Here is a 6,577-nt window from a genome sequence, read left to right on the forward strand (position 1 = left end):
AGTGGTAGGTAGACTATACTCCGACGTCAGGTGTATTTATTATTGCATTGAGAAGTTATTCATTTGTTTTTGCAAGATATGAATATTTTAAATATATTCTGTTCATTTTATAACACAATTGTAGCTAAAAGAAAATACATAGCTTCTTATAATGTTTCAGTGACTTTTCTCCAGCCCTTCATTTCTAGTTTGTATTTCATTTGTTTCCCTCTTTTCATTGGTTTTATGTCTGTCAGTGTAGTTTATTATCAAGAAAAATGAAGCGAAAACGTTAACTGATCATTACAGTAAATTTACCAACCCACTTTGTATACGTTGTTACTATAAACATTTTTTTTATTTCTGTGCTCTGGCAGTTTAGTTCTGACAGAAGCACAGCAGAACAACGGTCTTGATTCAGGCATCAAAAAAGTGCTCGTTCTCGCAAGATGCAAGTGAGGTGTCACAGTTAGAAAAGAAAAAAATATTTGCAACTGCGAGATACGCGCTTTTCTTACACATCTGCAAAGCACTCCTGTTCTTGACGCAACGCAGTTGGTGCTCCTATTGGGTAATCCGTAGAGAGTTGGCTATTGGGTAATCCGTAGAGAAACGGCTATGTCGAAAAACTATGTCATGTCGCTCGTTGGCATCGAAGTTCTCCGGTTCTTCTCGAGATGAGATTCTCCCAAGCGCAAGCGGAGCACACAGCGCACTTGCGCAGTGGGCAATCTGTGGGATCACCCTTGGCATCCCCTGTTTCCCCTGGGTATAAATGTGCGCGCCGTCTGTTTCGCTGATCATAAACTCCTCGAAAACAGGGCTACGAAACTCATATTGGGCAAGCAGTGTGTTTCCGCACGCTCATTAACACTCTGGGCTGTTATACGTAATGTAGATTCTTTATTTTATAGAAAAGCTGGCGTGATTAATGTCATTACAATCTTGCAACCGCAGTCACCCACAGACATTGCTCCAGAAAAATGTGCGCCACGCATGTTGTGCCTGAACATTACATGTGTGGGCTTCACTAAACGAACAAAAGAAAGCGCAAGGCACATGGTTCTTTTCAGTCTCTTTTTCTACTTTTTTCCCCACGAATATAGCTTATATTGAGCAATCTTCCTTAACATGGCCGTTACCTCTCATGTGGGAAGTCTTCAGCTCGGGAACCACCAAAGCAAAAAAAAAAAAGTGTGTCGTGAAGGACAGTGACACATTTGAGAGTCATATACACGGCAAAAGCAGTCAGAAGACCTTGTTTATTACTGCCAGACTGGTTTTATATAAAACAGGAACGGTAATATGTAAAACAATATTTAGTATTGATGAATAAATAAGACCATCCTGAATAAGTACAACGGTAAGTTCAACAGCATTCAGTAAATGGCCTTGGTTCGAACTCGAAATTTCCGTCACTAAACTAGTCGTAAAACAGCCACCAACGGTAACCCTGATATATTGTAATGAAAGTGTGTGCAACTCCGGCTAATAAACGTTTTTCAAAAGAGAGGACCTTAAAAACCCCCCGTTTATAAAGACGCAAAGAGGCGGGAATTGCGTTATAAGGGAAGCGACGGAGTTGCTGAAAGGCTGACATTTCAAGCCCAAGGGCTGCGAAGGCCTTTGGGGATTCAGGCACAGGCCACGCTGTCAACGACGGAGAAGAGTTCATTAATGAGAGGCATGTACAGTACGTGCCATTGTACACGCGCGTGACGGCTGCACCCAGAGTAATGTGGTTCTTTTCATTGTACAAAAGATTCTCGGTCAACAACGGGTGCTGTGTCACCAGGAAAGAAGCGCACAAACGAATTTGCGCATCGGTGCGAGTGTGTCGATGACGGCGCAGCGACGGAATGACTTGCACCGCTTGCTTCTTGAGAATGCGTATGTGTTTGAGTGTGCTGCTGCTGTGAAGAGCCGAAGCGGGAAACCCTGTGAAAAAGTGGAAAAAAAATTCACGGCCAATTAACTGAGTCATATCTATCCGTCTTGCGTGAATTGAAAAAATTGTGTTCTTCGTGAAAAGCTCTGGCTATGGCGGTGGTCGTTTCGCGAAACAACCTTGCTTACACCTGGTGAAAGAACATAAAAAAAAAACTTGTCTGAAAACACCTGCCACGCTTATGAGTTTGGACACTTGCTGAAGGATGTCGCTGATGGCGTGAAGCTTAATCGCTTACAAAAACTGGAATGAAGGAACCATCTTCTGAAGTTTAAACCACGATCAGTGCAAACTCATGCGAATGCTCTTGTGTTGTGGCTCAAAGTGGCGTGCTAATGAAAGCATGCTTTGATGGTTTATTAGAAAAGAAATTAAAAGTTTGAGATTGAGTTCGAGTTTATTACACCACGTGACAATACATGAAACACAAAAGGAAAAGAAAGGTACAAAAAGAAAAATGCTGCTTGTCACCACTTGACTGGCCCCTTCACTCAGAAAAAAAAATCTAAACCACGAAGTTACAAAAAAAACGGAGAGCAAGAACACAAAATTGAGTACATTCTTAGACCCCAGGGTATACGCGGGCCGACGCCTAAATAATTTGTACCGTGTTTTCTTGGGTAGATCACGCTGAAATTCGAAGTAACCTTCGTAAATATAGATAATTTATTGAAGGAAGTTCTTAAGCGCACTACCGGACAAATTAGCTTCTACCTAGAGAAAAAAAATGGCAGCATATCCACGGAGTGAACGATGAAGAGTGGGGCGAAGCATTCGTCCGCCCAGTCATTCTCACTTCCGTCCGTCCATGCGTCCGTCTGTGTGACCGTCCGTGCATCCATTTGCCAGTCCGTGCGTGCGTCTGTTCGTGCGTCCGCACGTCCATCTGTGCGTCCGTCCCTGCGTTCGTCCATGTATCCGCCCCTGCGTCCATCCACGCGTCCATCCATCGGTGCAGCCATCCGTGAGTCCGTCCATGAATCTGTCTGTGTGTCCGTTCGTCCAACCATTCAACACTCCAAGTACCTCCATCTCGCATCTTTTCATCATATATTCCGCATATAGAAGCACCGCCATCCAGCGGACATTCCAAGGACTAAACGAGAGGTGGCACACGCACACTTTCTCACAGCTTGCGCTTCGTCTTTACTTCCCACCTTTAACCACCTCGAGTTCATGGTATATACTAGTTCACTGTATTCAAGACACTGCGGCCCAACGCTCGCTAAACCTTTCTAAAACCAAGGAGGTTACGCCCAGCTAGTATAACGTAGCAACCCTTTCTTGTCAGATAGTGCTCAATGTACATGCCAATGACTGCTAAGGAGGAAAGACAAACAGGAGAATTCGGCTTTTAGTTAACGCGCACGCTGCGATTTTTTTTATTGTTCAACAACGCACAGAAGAAATCTCTCATTGGCACCACCTTGGAGGTCAAATTGTAAGACTGGTTACTCACTATGACTACTTCTACGACTACGAGGGACAAACAGGTGCCGCTATATGGAGTCGCCCCTAAAAAAAAAAAAACTCTATTTCTAAGCAGAAGTGTCAGCTAGAGAGCCGAATGCATTTTATTTTTGTGGTAGCAAAGCCCCAACAATGCACAGTGATCACTACAGATTGGCACAGTAGTTACGTGTAGCGTTTCGTAGTCAAGCGCTACTGCACTTCAGAAGAAATCTGGCTATTTATCACGAGTTTGTCTAAAACGTTTTTAGAGGAAAGAGACAAAGATAGATGAAATGAAAACACTGGGAAGTTAATCAGGTAAAAGTAACTGGTTTCCTACCCTGCGTAGGGGTAGGAAAGTAGGGGTATTACACAAGATAAAAAACTAGAGATACGAAAATGCAAAAAGGCACATAGGGACATAGGCACAAATGAACACACACGCAGGACGTTGAAATCGAAGTAGTTCTGAGAGGCCACTTTAATGCAAGAAAGCTGTGCAAGCATCATAGTGCTTGCACAGCTTTTTTTTTTTTTGAGACTCCTGATCTAGTCGGTGGCGTAGGATTAGTTCTTCAGAAATATTTCGGTCGTCAAGTTTATCAAACGTATTGCAAAGCACCTGTCTCTGTAAACAGTATACCGTGGGTACTCACACAGAATATGTTGAATCGTTTCAATGCTGCCACAGTGGTCCCATGTTGCGGTGTCGGCCATCAATTTGCGAAATCCATATACGTGCGTAAATGTGACACCCAACCATAAACTACACAAAAGGGTAGCGTCCCAAGAAGTCCTGGAGGAATTCGAAGACTGACCCCATATTCACAAACGTTCCTCGACTCGACCTTCACCCTTCACTTGAAAGAGTTGAGCACTGCGCCACTGCTCGGCTGAAAACGACGCTGCGCTACTCAGCAATAGCAGCAAATTATCTCTGATATGCAGTGACTAGCCCTGCCTAAATATGGCGCTCCCGTCGGCTTTCTCAATTGAAGGCGGCGCGTTGAGTGAAGGGGCGTTCTAGGATACGGGAGTGAGGGTTGAACACAAAGAATACAGCCGTGCGTGCTTGAAGCGCGGCTCGTTCCATCGCGACGTGGGGCACTGGCGAGCAAGCACGCGGAGCTTCCCTGCGGCGTCAGTCCTGGAGAGCGGTATTATTATCTGATTGTGTTCTGTATGGGCGGAACATGCAGCTTTATCGGCCAGTTAATTGCCGATAATCGATATCGATTGCCTATTGTATTGCATGCTAGAAATGATTGCTTCGTGTTTCTTTTCTGTATCATATGTATGCCCTCCCTGCAATGATCTCCTTGTGAGATCCGCAGTATTGTTAAATAAATAAATAAATAATAAAACAGTGACTTGGGAGCCATTGAAATGTTATTTCACGTCTTTTTTTTTTTCAAGTAAGCGGTGGGCCTCTTTTGCACTCTCAAATACCTGCTGCTCGTGCCGACCGCGGCGTAGTGGTGACAGAAGGAATGGCAGTGCCGCATTTGAGTCACTTATGATAACCCATTTTTGTGCCTGTTCATCTGTAATGAAATGGAATGCGAAACTAACGCAGCAGCTTCTGCTGCTGCTGACGTCGTCCGATGAGACGTCCTAAATTTCATTGTTGTCGTCGTCTCAGGAATTACGAAGGTTGCGGTTGGGCTGTCCGGCTTAAGAGATACGTCGTTAGAGCCTGCGTTGAGCCGCAATACTTCTCTGCAGGAGCAAAGCATGCTGTATAAGAGCCGGTCACGACGTGTCTGCTTTTTCACGGATACCAAGTATCGTCAGGTTGATGCTAAGAAGAGTCAGGCACCACGCAAGAATCGAAGGTCCTGTGGCGGGTGAGAAGCATTTGTCAGATACTCGTGACACGCGGCAACCATTTGGCAAAAAGCACGCCAGGCCTGCGCGAAAGGCGCAGCACAATCACAGCGAAAGGTAGAAAAGCGGCTTTTCAGAGATTTTTCAAAACACTCAATGGGTAACTAACACACTTGCTTGATACCGACTAGGGCAATAATAATAACTTGCTGGTTAGTAGGCCAACATTCGCTATGCTATTTTTCGTCATTCTGAGAAGCGTGGTGTCAGCTGAACACTTGCAAAGAATTTTGTACCAATTGTTCATGCAGTGTCTGACGACGATGAGGAATTACACCTGAAGTGGGTATGCACCACAGTTAATAGGGGAACAATAACAAGCTTTTGTAATAGGTTGGAGCATTGGACGGCCCACTCGTTACGCTATTCGCATTGTGCGACGACTGGTTGCTCTTTCGCTGTTTTGAAATGTTTTATTTGTTGTATTAACGCTATGGCTTCTCCGACATCAAGCCTGCCTAAGGCCAGTTTTCCAGTAAGTCACAAGCACCAGCGTAGTTCAGTGATATAATACTGGGCTGGCACCCAGCGGACCCGGGCTCGAGCCCCACTGTTTCATTTGTGCTAGGTTTATAATTTCGAACGATGTGGTTATGGACACTGGCGGTGGCGGATGGCAAATGCGCGTGACCCGAGTTGTGATCTCATAACATCTTTCGCTGTAAATATGTGCGTGCTCTGTCTGCTAGTACAGAGACTAGGAGGTGGCAGGGAGTCCGAGCAAGATGTCTTATATGCATCCTGAGTGCTTCAACGTCAATGAGCGTCGTGGCGAAGTGGTCTCCGGTGATCGCTATAAAAGCCACCGTCGATGCGCTAACAGGCAGGCCTAAGCGAATTTGGGGTGCTTGGGTCTGAACACTTTGCAATATTTGCAGGCGTGTTCTATTTACGTTGGTTAATGCGAGCAAGCTCTACCGCAGAAAACCAAACAAAATATGGCAGCATATCCACGGAGTGAATAATGGAGAGTGGGGCGAAGCATCCGTCCGTCCATTCGTTCCCGCTTCCGCCCGTCCATGCGTCCGTCTGTGGGACCATCCATGCGTCCATCCGCCCATCCATGCGTGCGCCTAATCGTGCGTCCACACGTCCATTCGTGCGTCCATTCCTGCGTTCGTCCATGCATTCGCCCCTGCGCTCGTCCATGAGTCCATCTGTCCATGCAGCCATCCATGCGTCCGTCTATGAATCTGTCTGTGTGTCCGTTCGTCCATATAGTCAACGCTCCAAGTACCACCATCTCGCATCTTTTCATCATATATGCGTCCGTCTGTGTGACCATCCATGCGTCCATACGCTCGTCCGTGC

This window comes from Rhipicephalus microplus, unplaced genomic scaffold, assembly GCF_043290135.1.
Source record: "Rhipicephalus microplus isolate Deutch F79 unplaced genomic scaffold, USDA_Rmic scaffold_25, whole genome shotgun sequence".
NCBI lineage: Eukaryota > Metazoa > Arthropoda > Arachnida > Ixodida > Ixodidae > Rhipicephalus > Rhipicephalus microplus.